The following is a 13181-nucleotide window of genomic DNA, read 5'->3' as shown; positions in this document are numbered from 1 at the left end:
TATGTTAATCTGTTTCCCAATGTGCTTCTCAATTTGTTTCGGGGTCCATTTGAAAGTTTTATTTCTGGCCCTGAAGGGCTTCCTTGCTTGCTCTCAGCCAAAGCTTTCTCATCCGTTTCAGTTCACTAGCTACTATTGGTAAAAAAATACACCAGTATCTGAAATTTTAAAACAAAACAAAACAAAAAACCCAACTACTGGTTACCTATATATATGCAGTCTGTAGTGGACCTATTGCACATGCACAGTAAAGACAACCTGGACATACACAGTAGCTGTGTGTTTATTACTTTAGCTGACTACCAAGTTCCTGAAATTAGTATTCTAAATCAGTAGGATGATAGCAGTTTTGTAAAGGTTTTCTTCTAATGTCAGTGAAGCTGCAGGTATAAACCCTCTTCTTCTTTTTCTGTGCTTTCTGCAGCCAGGAATAGCTTGTAATTATTGCATTATCTTAAAGTTTGTGACATGAACTCAACAGGTACTTTAATGTAAATTCCTGAGTTTTACTGCTTCTAAATCAGGTACAAAATACCCAACCTAAATACGAGTTACATATGTTTGTATTTGCAGCAGAGCAGATGCAAATTTGGAAGCTCATTTACGATATTACTAATTTATTGTTTATATTTTCTTCCCTAGTGAGACTTTGTAATTTCTCTGTTTTCCTATTTAATTTTCCATTTAACTGGATCTATCTTCTATGCTAAATTGCATATGCAGGTATGCAATTGACTTACAGAGTGGTGCAGAAAAAACAGTTGCATCTAAATAATAGCTAGACAATTTAATTTCATACAGATTATTGTATTTGGTGAGTCAGTCAATACCAATATAAATGTCTGCCACAAACTGCAAAACAAAAGGCCTTTAAAAAACCTAAGTGAGAAAATCTTTCTTCTGTGATGTTTGTTTAAAACATATAAAACCATATTTTACAGGTAATGAACTCGCAGAATTTGTTGGCACAGGAAGTTGTCAGTGCAGGCAATACCAGTAAAGCCAAAAAAAAAAAGGTTGGGTAAATTAATGGAGAACAGGCCCATAGACACTGGAAGCACAGGCCGGGATGTGCCCACTGACCTACTTGAGGCAGTGGTTGCGGTCTCTGGGCAGGACAGGGCACTTGGAAAGGGGAAAGCAGCTCTTCCCCAGCAGTGGCTGTGGTCATCACTTGGGGGCAGCTAGATCAGTACCCCCTAGGAAGGCATTTCTTACTCTCATCTGATTTTGTAATTACCTTTTCACAGCATCTTCTTCCCTCAGAAATACAAAGCCAAATTAAACCGAACCATTGGCATGGTTTTGGGTTTGGAGGTGTTTTTCCAAAATGGAAAGGCTGGATTAAACTGTTATGAATTGAACCTGCATCCACTTCACAGAAAGAGCTGGCAAGGCAGTGCCTAACGTACATAACTCATCTGCTTCACTTGAGGGCACAGTGTATTACACCCGAGTTTTGGCTCAGGCTGCATAATTGCCACATATATTTTCCTTTTTATGAACAAGTTCTATGATTATGTCATTTAAAATTCATAAACCACTGTTAAAACCTTTGATATTATTAAAACATCTAGCATTTTAGTTTGTATCAGGGCACTTCTCTTCTACTATTATATAATTTACCACATGATTTAGTGGTAGACATTTATATTTGCTTCATAAAGACAGTCTAAAGGGAGCTGCTTCTGTAGTTTATTGCTTGGATAATATTAAACATCTGAAGATGCTCTACAGTTCTGGAAAACAGTATATTCTTGAGAACTATAAAATTGTCATGGAGGTTACTCTTTTCTACTAATACTAATGCTGTACATCATTGCACAGGATAAAAACATTTCAGTAATAAGTTTTTGGATTTGGAAGACATTCCCATTTTAGCCCACGTTATGACATTTTGTTTGTGTTCTGATGTGACTGTAATTAAATTACCAAGTCTAAGTCAAAACAGGAAATAATTTCTTAACATACTGATCGAGTAGTCATTTTGTATCATTAATTTATGGACTTGTACAAACTTTGGGGGACATTAATAAAGTTCAATTTAATTTTGAATATTATCACTGTTAATTCATAATAGTAGTATCCGCAAGCAATGTAATACTCCTTATTTACTTCAGAAAGTGAGTTTTCCAAACTCCTCTCATTACCCATACACATCACAGCCACCTAGTCATTTTCACAAGCTTGGCCATTATTTAACTTCAGAAGAAAAGAGAAGCCAGTGTTGAGTGCCTCCCACTTATTGCTTTTCTCCAATGTTATTCTTCCTTTAGAATTAATAACCAAAAATGGCGCCAAAGAAAGAGGAAATGAGATTCTGTTTCCATCCAAGATTCTTGTCTTTTCAAGAATCTACCGCATTTCTCAAAATTATGGTTCTCATCAAACAAAAGAGAGGTGGCCTGCTCTTCATGCGCAGGGCTTGCATCCTTCAAACACTGTAGATTCACATCAGGCAGAAATTAAAAGAGGTAGAAAATTACTGAAGCAACTATTGTAGTGTAAATTGTCCTGGCTTGAGTAGGGCACAATTTCTCAAAAGAAATGCTCATACAGCAGTGATTTGACAGGAGACACAGCTGGAATTATATACTTTATGATACCAGCTTTTCTAGCTCTTGAAAAGTGTTGGAAGCACAATAGTCATATGTTGAAATATTTGACAATGGAGTTAGATGCTCTCTATTTTATGATCAACTCAAAAGAAATATACTGGGAACATTTTCTGACATCAGGGTCATAAAAATGATAAAAATAATTGTATTTCTGTCTTGAACACAGTTTTGAAGTGGTATATGCATGAATTGCAGATTTAGACTTATTTTTAGTAGCTTTTTATAGACTTATAAATATTGTCCCTAACACAGATTTGATTTCTGGATTTCTCATGTGACTTTCCTAGGCTTTAAAACTGGATTTTGGACTCCAGGTATATTGCAATACCATTTTTTGTCCTCTAAGTATTGCTATTGCTGTTTCTTTTGTTACCACATGCTTTTGTATAGGCACAGTAACTTTTAGAGACTAATACTGCACATTGATTAGTTGATGTTTGTGAAGGCAGCAGAAAATCACATGGCTTGTCATTGCCCACAAATCTGACATCATGACATCTGCAAGAGCTGTAATTGCCTGAATGTTCTTGGACAGTAACATGAACAATGTGAGACTTCTCAATTTTTGGCAAGCTTTCAGAGCTTGTTAAGACAAACATTCTTGGAAAAATATGTACATTTTTTAATGACTACAGATCTTAAATTATCAGATTTGTTGCTGGTAATTTCATCTGTAAATTGATCTAAATTGTTTTATATAATTGTCATTCAGTTGTATTCCCTACATGTTTTCCTACTCAGCCTCATATCTCCCTTTGAACTGCTAAAAAGTGAAGACTGTCTGCTGGCATGTTTTGAATGGCAGCTCTTAGATTTTTTTTTTTTTTTACTGTAAACACTTTTTCAAAAGCATCATACTCAAGTTCACCTGTAGCACTTGTAATAGATACAGTGTATGCGGAAAACCTATTTTCTGTACTAAACTTCAGTTCTGTCTTTAAAACAGGCATTTTTCCAAATATCCTCAGAACATTTTTCAGAAGTCAATTTGAAAATGTAACCATATGTATGCCTTCACCTAGTGAATTTTCTTAGTGAACTGATAAAAATAAGTTTATCTAATCTCACACTGTTAAGTCAGAATAGCTGCCAAGCAGTGAGCTGGATGGACTGTGTTCTGCCTCCAGAATTAACCACAGGGCTGATTATTAGCAACATCAAGTCTTGGTGGTCTTCAGTGGCAGTAGGCAATGAATGACAGAGAGCAGAGGGGAAATGGGCTCATTTGCAGGTAGCTGACTGCACTCTGTTAATGTTCTGGCATGTGTAGCCTGAGAGAATAAATGAGACAGCGGTAGAGTGACACCCAGCAGAGCTGCCAACCTGTCATTTTTACTATTTTTTTTTCTGATCATAATTTCACCAGGTAACCTGGTAAATATAAACCACAGAAACTTCAGTTGTGTTCAGTGAAGAAGAGGTCATATGTTAGTACACTGAAGCTTCGTTATCAACGCTACTTAAAAAGGCAAAACAAACCCAGCACCTATGTTTCACCAGCACTATGGGTTTATATATACATTTATTTTAATTTTATTATTATATGTGTATACACATCTGTAAAAGTAATACAAGGAAAAGACTTCCACTAAGCCTATCCTCACCTGTCTCTGATTTCCACCTTCTTTTAACTCTAATTTTGCCAGGGCTGCCTAAAGGAGTCAATTGTCTGATGGCATGCATTATCCAAGGATTTATTTTCAAATATAGGCACTTTTAAGGGTTGTTAATCGTCTAAAGTATTCATGAGCAGGAGAATATGGAAAGCTTTCTGCTATTATCAATGAATTGGTTTTCAGAGTGTAAATGACAAAAAATTCTATTTTTTCAATCCTTCCCAGTGCCTTTTTCTTGTTTCATATAGGAACACTTTATTAATAGCATCCTAAAGATACGAGATACATGACACATGCTGGGCTAAAAATATTTTTATTCAGTACTGAATTCTTTACCATCTTAGTTCACACATTCATCTATAGCTAGTAGAAAATTTCACGCAAAATATGCATATTTGGATGAAACAGTCATAAAATTATATGATGTTTTAATTTTAATTTTTTCATAGAAAAGTCATTCTACTTACAGGTAGTATTTAAATGTTCCAAACCTCTATATTTAGTGAAGAAAAATACACTGACTTTTTAATGAAAAATGTAATGGTGGCCTCTAGGAGAGCTAGCACTGTTTTTGTTGGACAATGTTTCTCTTCTTCACTTAATGGAACAGAAATCTGCATTTCCTTACAAGATGATATTTTTGAAGGGTTTTTGTCTGGTTGTTTTTTAGTTTTGATTTTGCTTATTTTTTTTTCTTGGTTGTGTTTTTTTAATGATGTAATTCCTGTATATTGAATGTAGGATATAGCAAAAGGGCCACCTAGCTGTATATAGCTTCCCATTGCTGATGTCAGGAGCAGAGGAAAGAGTATTCCAGTATCTGTCTCTTGCTTTGTTCACTGCCTGAAGGAAGTAGATGTATAGTTATCTCTAAGGGAGACATTTTTCACAAAAACATGCCTTGAAATTACCTCTTAGTTTGCACTAGGGAAATACTCTCCACAGATACTGGAAGACACCTGGATTAGACAGGTGTAGAGAGGTTCAGCCAGCCTAAAGTAGTTCAACAGCTCTTTTAGTAAAGACTGTATCTGATGAATGTGAATACTGTTTCCAGTGCCAACAGGTCTCTCTTTACAATTTAATTAGCTCTACAATTATAAAGTAAATAATTTCACTAAGAATCCATTTGAGCTGTGTGACCCTTTCAGAAAGCAGCATGTAGATTCTCTGGGACTAGTGCTAGATAGTTGTCCAATACGAGACACAAATCACTTTCTTAGATCTCAGTCTTGTAATTCTCTCAAGTCAGGGGTCTATTACTGGCTCTCACTTTACTAGAAGGATGGCTGTGGGTTCATAGCACCTCACTGTTTATGGACTAAACAGCATTTAGGTGGTGATGCTTCAAAGTGAGAGGTTTGCTCCCAGATTGTTCTTCTCAGATTTCTCTTTTAGCTCTAAGCCACCCATTTAACTGTCTGAAAGCTGTATCACTGCGTAGCTATGTCACAGTGAAATGCCAAGCTGTTGGCTAGCATTTCTCCATAAATGTATGCAGAGGAATGAAGAAGAAGAATAGCATATTCTTCTGTTTCCTTATTTTGCTCTGTTCAGAACTTCATCTGCTTCATCAGGACCTGACAAAAGTGATGACAGAAACTTGATTAATGGCAGGCAGCAGGCTTGACACGGTTCAGGCGATGATGCTGTTTGTACCCAGATGTCAGTAGAGATGGGCTGGTGTGGGAGAGGGTGTGCACAGCCCTCCGTGAGAGCAGCAGCAGCTGCTGTGTGTGCACTCCCAGCACAACAGGGAGCAGCGCTGGGAACTGTTGTTAGCATACAGTTCGTCTTCCTCGCTGCTAGCATGAGGTCAAAACGCAATCTAGCCCCAAATTACTGCTTGATAGGTTGTACACTCCGTAATAACATGATCCTGCTCTGCTTTAGCAGCAGCATATTTCTGTCTGAAGACCAGCTGCAGCCTCACTGCTGTATGTTTATACATACCCACTAGCTGACATGATATTCAGTGCACGCCAACTAATGAAAAAGGGCTTTAATTAAAAAAAAAATTTTTTTTTTGCTTTGTTTTGTTTTCTTGGTTATGTTTTTAGAGGTAATGCTCTAAAAATGGAAAGATGTAAGGCACCCCTCTGGGCAACAGGAGCCACTACACAAAGGACTGTCAATTCAGGACAAGACTGCTTTTCTTTGCCCTGAGGACTGAAGTACAGTGGAAGCACAACTTGGGAAAATGGGGGACTCAGATGTGCAAAAGATAGAAGCATGATTATGCAGTCACACCAGAAGATATTCAGAAACAGAGGAATTGTTATCAACCTCCGTTTGGTCACTAGATATGTTACCACAACTGACTGTCTTCAGTGGGGAGGGGAAAAAAACACAACAAAGAAACCCCCAGAAGCTGGTCATTATCCCTCGAAAACATTTTTCTCATCTATTAAGCCAACAATTCTATTTCGTTCATCCTGCAATGTTTCAAAATACCTGATGCATACTCCTGGTTTTCCTTCTACACCCAGCCATCACTGATGCAAGTAGTAAAACCTGGGACACCTGGTAAAAAGCAATATAGAATTTACTCCCAGTCTATAGTGAGAAGGGAAACTGATTTCCTGCATGTCCTCTTGAGGAATATTAAGAGAAAATTTAATGAATTAAATGACTTCACTGATACAGTAAGTGTCTTAAGACAAAGCACTAAAGAAAGCAATGCATGACTGTAACACTAACATAAGAGAGAATAGAAACATCCTTTAGCTCCTCAAAGGCAGTAGATTTTTTACAAAGCATCTTTTTAAAATGATGGATTAGGGCTCAGAGTTTTCTTAAGAAGCTAACAGAGCTAGATATTCCAGTCCTGTTAACAATAAGGAACTGGACATTCAGTGTTGCTAGGCAGTTTTGCAACATCCACATCTAGAAATTACAAATTAATGAAAGTCTAGAAAGTCTTCCAGCTCATTTTTGCATTAAAGAGAAAAATGTACTGTCTAGTATTTATGAAGGTTTTATTTAGCCTATTTCAAGAGTTTGACTTCTGTAAATATTCTGAACTCTTTTTTTTGTTGATTCATATATTTTTTACTAAAGATAAATCTTTCCACATTCCATTTTACATGCTTACATTTTCATTCCTGACAGACAACAGACTCTGATTCTAACACCCTCTATATATTTATCATTGGGTAGCATGTTGTTTGTCTCAAACCTTCTTTCTCTGTGCAATTTCTATATGTATTCATTTTTCTTCATTTTCTTAAAACATCAGTTTCTACAAGCTTTTCTGTCTCTAAAGAAATCCTGGATTAATCGATGTGATTTCCAAGATGTAGTATGTAAAAATGCAAGCCCACTGACATCATGCAAATTGCACACCAGTCTAAGGTGTATATTGGTTATTTTTCAAAAAGAACATTGTTCTTTATTCTTAAGATATTAGTTTTCCTCTTTAACATTTTGCTGGCCTTTCAGAAAAATAGAACTGTCAAATCCTGATATCAAAATGTTAGGACTCAGAACAGAGGGAGAAAAATATCCCTCAGTACGTCTCAGTCCCAAAATATTTTTAGTTTATATTTTATTCAGATCAAGTCAGAAATAATGTAAGCAATATTTTACAACTAATTTAAAAAATGTTTTCCAGATCTGAGGCCTTATGTGATAAACATTCATGCTGAAATTGTTTGACGATTACCAGCTTCAAAAAGTGGAGCTAAGTAGGGTGACACTGAGATAACCCCAGCTGTTCTGCTACTTCTAAGATAAAATGATATATTACAATAAAATATACAGCTACATTTACAATTCTTTCTGAGAAAATGAGCAGTAATTCGCTACTGAAGAAATTCCACTGACTATTATCTGTGCAGGCTTGTGTGCTCTCTGAAAGCATGCCACTAGAAATCCAAAAAGATCCTGTTACTTAAATATTTCATCACAAGTTATTTGTTATGAATGTGACAATTTTCATAGTTAGCACAGCAAGCTATCTCATCCAGCAGCACTAAAATGTCCCTTTCTAGAAGAAGCCCTGTCCTCAAGTATTTAAGTAAACTAAGATATTTAAGTAAAATTTGCAGGAGTGAGGGTGCAGACACACATAGTCACAGGTGTTTTTTAAGTAGCAACACTCTGCTTATCCTCCAGCTTTAACTCTGGCTTTTCATTAAAAGCCTCCTGTCTCTAGTTTTCACTTTTTAAAGGAATTTTTTGGTAGTTCCAATTGCTTTAAGTTGGTTGAGAAGAGTTGAATATATCTGTTGGCTGTGACATGTATTTGACGGGAAGCAAGTACAGGAGGGGACGCCAGGGAGCCACATCCTGGCTATGGTCTCAGGCAGAGTCTTGAGCTTTAAGGAAGCCTCAGGGCTCAGCTTAGTATTTGGTCAATTTAGGAAATACTTGCATCTCCTAAGCTTTCAATAGCATTACACAATTATCTTGGAATTTGAGAGAGTAGCAAGACTTCCTCTTTAGATGAAGCATCCCACACCGGGCAAAGCTTTAAATAGATTCCCAGGTTTAGATAGGGTGTTAAAGCAGACGTTGATCAGGTATGATAAATCCTGTCTTTGTACCTTTTCATGACACAAATACAGCTAGTGTTTTTTTCTCTCTCTGTTACTCTTTGTTTAATCTGAGATGTTAACATTGCAAATGTTTGACTTTGAAATATTCTAAACAGTTTTGAAGTTTCAGGCTGCAGTTGTAAAGTAGTTTTCTAAAGCTGACGCTCATTCTTTTGATAACAGATGAGTCAGAGAAGAACGTAGACATGGGCTTCTTGCCTGTAAACTTTTATTAATAGAACTTCCTTGTTTGAGAAAATCGTTCAGAACTTCAAAAACAGATACTCGCCCAGATGGCGTAAACACTCTTAAGTGCCTAGATATGACTAGTTTTGGAAACAAAAGGTATTGATATTAGAGATAGTTTAATTCAGCAGTGTATCAGAACAGCTACAATGAGCAGTGCAGCATTTCAGGATGCATTTTAGTGCTTAGTCCTGGCAAATGGCATGGAAAAAATTCCTGTAAAATGTAGAAAGATACAACAAGGTACTGTGGATTTTCAGATATGCTATATTATATAGTAATATGTTGCACGACTATAACTTGTAGTTTGGCTATAACATTATGACAATTAAAGAAACAATAAAATATCCTCTTAGGAATTATGAGCTATCTAATTGCAACTAAAACAGATAGAAAATGTCTATGCCTAAATTGCTATTTTATTTGCATATGGAGGAGCAGATCAAATTTTCAAAGAAGGTCAAATTTTTAAAGATAATCTGACCCTTGGCTGGGACGGAGGCTCTCAATGAAGGTGAAAAATACAGTACTTTTATAGATTTATACTGTGCCAAAGCACTGAGGTAGATTTATAATTGTGCGGATGAGTTTATCCCCATGCATCACTGAAATTGCTGGGACTGTGACTTGAAACACTGGAAGGGTTGGCCATTAAACATAAGAAAGAGGAAAAGGAAATAAATATATGGTCAATCATATTCATAATAATACACTTCCTTATATTATTAGTTGTATAGTATATATTTTAAAAATCTAACATCCCTGTATTTGTTCTTCCTTTTCCTATTTTTTAAAAAGAAATGAATACTCTAAAATTCCTGTGATTTTATGATTTGTAAAATCTCTGTTGGAAATCCTAAACATATGGAAGGTCCTAAGTAGTAAATCCTAATGACTATACTGAACTACATTTATATAACTGAAACAGGAAAAAGTTACCGTTGATTTTGACCTTAAACTTTTCCAGCAAAGGAGAAGGGGACATAAGAACACTGGTAGTAAGGAAACTGGTTATAAGCGTTTCAGTGGAGACTTATTACCTATACTCTACTCCATATTATGTGTAATAATTCCCATACACATGTAGTGGAAAGACATTAAAACTTGGGGACAGGAAAAGCCACAGAACAGGAATGCAGTTATCTTCATCTGTCACCTTACAGATTATATAACTCATTTGTTATGCAAAAGTGCTGCATGTCCCACACACATACATCAGTGTGCCATCAAATTTTGGAATTTTTTCCTTTATGATTAGCAACATAAAATAGATTAATTTTTCTTTTGCATGGAAATGTCCATAATTTAAAGTCAAACTTGAAGGGATAAATGATACAAAGAGGCTTGGCTCAGAAAGCATAAAGTTTTATATCATGAAAGCTATTTTATAAACAACTGCTGAGTCACAGAAAATTATGTAAATTATATACAGAATGAATTTATATAAGATCAAACAGCCCATCTCTTGGCTGCTACATGACTGTTCTTTACACTTTCTAATACAGTCCAGTTTGTTATCATCAAAAAGAGGAGTTAATGTGGTCTGACTCCCCCTACTATAGATTTTCTATTTAAGTGGGCATAACAATCACGCTTAAAATTTTGCTATTTGAGGTTAACTCCAAAACAACTAGTGTCCTCCTACCAGCTTCTGCCAGTTTAATATAGTTTAAATGAGCATCTTCATGGCATAGCACATACCCTTTCTGAAGATCCTGGGATCTGACAGCATTTGCACCAAAAATACTAAATAAAATGCTACACCAGAAATACTCTAAATAAAGTGCTACACCAACATCAATCAAAGCTGTTACCTTAGTCATATTTTATGGTTTTTAAGATTGTCTTATGAAAAAAATAAAACATGAAAAAGCATCTAAGAAGACTTGTGAATTGAAATACACCTGCTTTTCAATGTAAAATTTCTTTTTTTCTTTTCTTCCCCCCCCCCCCCCCCCCCCCCACCTGGGGCTTTAACAGCTCTGCAACCCCTGATAAACTGAATTCACACCTTTTCCTCCTTTCTCTCTGCAGGCTTTTCTCTGTTGTTTCTTGGGGCAAGACCCTCATTCCTCCACCAAGGACTGGCTCGTTTATTTTTAGATATTTCTGCTATTAATGCCAGCAGGTGTGGAGAGCTGGGAAAATCGATTCTAACTTCTTGTTTCTTTCTTTGTATCTCAGTCTATTGGTCATTGGCATAGATTGTGGTGTAGTTGGGCTACAACAAGGACTGTCCTAAATGGCACAGTGCAGCAGATTTGCATGAATAACAATAACAAGCAGTGAAGGCTCACAAATGGCTTTGTTTGCTAATTTGTAATGTGGAGGTCAGATATAATGGAATCTGACCTCCGAGGGTAAGAGGAATTGCCCATATGCTGTTCCCAGATCCAGAAACAAAAGCTCTACACATAAAGTGAAACTATTGTTAGACCGCTGTTACATGGAGAACACTTGATTCTTTATTTCTTTGTTTGTTCTGTAAGCCATTTTCTTAAAACTTGGTTACACTGGTGCAAATTGCAACCAAGATCTGCTCTAACTTGGAACCTCTGTCTTGGCCAAGAGTTAAAAAAAAAAAAAAAGGACAAAATTGTTAGAGGAATTTCTACAGACCAGTTTTGGGAAAATAATTTTTAGTTTGAATTTTTATTAACTGAAAGATTAATACTCAAAGCATAGCCAACTAGTTGCAGTTTGTAGAATTGTTTATAGAATTTGAACACCAGAGAACATAGTCAGTGACATAACTATAGTTATCCAAGTGTATCAATACTGAGGAAAAGAAAAATTTTTCAAGTTTTGCAAAGCTAACTTTAAGCTACTTAACACCAAAGTTGACTGAGAGTCACTTAAAACTCAGAACCAGTCTAAAAATTATTTGGATTTTCAAATATTTGTGAATTTGTTGGCGAAGTATACTGAGTTTGTAGTTCTTGCTTTGCTGATAGAAGAAAAAGGTTCATTTTCATGTGTTGCCTTTAAGGTATCTTGAAATAGGTGCCTTTTTTTCAACAACTTTTAATTATTTCAGTTGCAGACACCTAAAGATTTTACAGGCCATTATTCTAATTTTTATGTAAGAATCACCAGTTATAAAAAAAATGAAGTTTGAATATCAAGGCTTGTATAATTGCATATTTTAAATTGGTTGATTTAGTCCTTATTTCTTCTGTATAAGTAAAATAGAATGCTATTTTGCTTATCATCTGTATTATTATATAGATTAGATCTTTGATTTATTATAATAAATTCAGATGTCTCTGTTTCAAATGGATAGTGCTGGACTTTATTTTGTACATTACTAGTACAAAGATTTTTTTGATTTAGCTTTTTTTGTTATGTGTGTGTAGGGTGTATGGACATTCCTTTCCTTTCCTGTTTTCTTACAGAGAATATAGATTGGACAAAAAGAGAGAGACAAGATTTGTCAAGTCTGTTCAGCATTTAGATCCCTCACTATGAAAGCTGCTTTCTCTGAGAAGCTTTTACGTTTACTTTGAATTTATGGATAAAACCTTTGGATTTAAGGACAACAACAGGAAAGCTTACCTCAGTTTAATATGCTATGTATGACTGGGAAAATTTTGACTATTAGCAGCCTATTTGGTACTGACATTAAATAAATCAGTGTTTAATAATGGAAATGGTACCTGGACCACAAGCACCAATTCCCTGGGTGATACCCCAGCAGATACTCAAGCACTTGTGTCATGGTGAGGGGCGTGACATGCATCATGAATTTACTGCCATTTCTGTCGAAGTTGCACCACAGTGCTGAGAGGCAGGCAAGGGACATGAGTTACTTCATACATACAGAACGAAAAACAAGCTGGTTAAAGGCAAAAGGCTGGCTCATGCTCTAGCTTGGACTTGAATGGGCCTCTGGCTGCTTCTCTGCCACCCCAAACAGGCCTACAGGAACCGTGGAGGTGTTAGGACTTGAGCCTTTTTCCTGATGCTGTTTCGCACTTCTTCCAAGGCAGCTTTTTTATAAGTACCTTCAAATGAGAGTGAGTCTGAGTGATTATTCTGACTTTCCCTGTGTCTGAATTTCAGGTATTGAACATCTATCTACACAACCTTGTCTTCACCTGAGGTTGGAGATGCTCGGGGATGCCTCAAAATCTTGTCACGAGTACTACCCAAATTCAAAGACA

Source organism: Corvus hawaiiensis, chromosome 30, assembly GCF_020740725.1.
Source record: "Corvus hawaiiensis isolate bCorHaw1 chromosome 30, bCorHaw1.pri.cur, whole genome shotgun sequence".
Classification (NCBI taxonomy): domain Eukaryota; kingdom Metazoa; phylum Chordata; class Aves; order Passeriformes; family Corvidae; genus Corvus; species Corvus hawaiiensis.
This window is presented reverse-complemented; position numbering follows the sequence as displayed.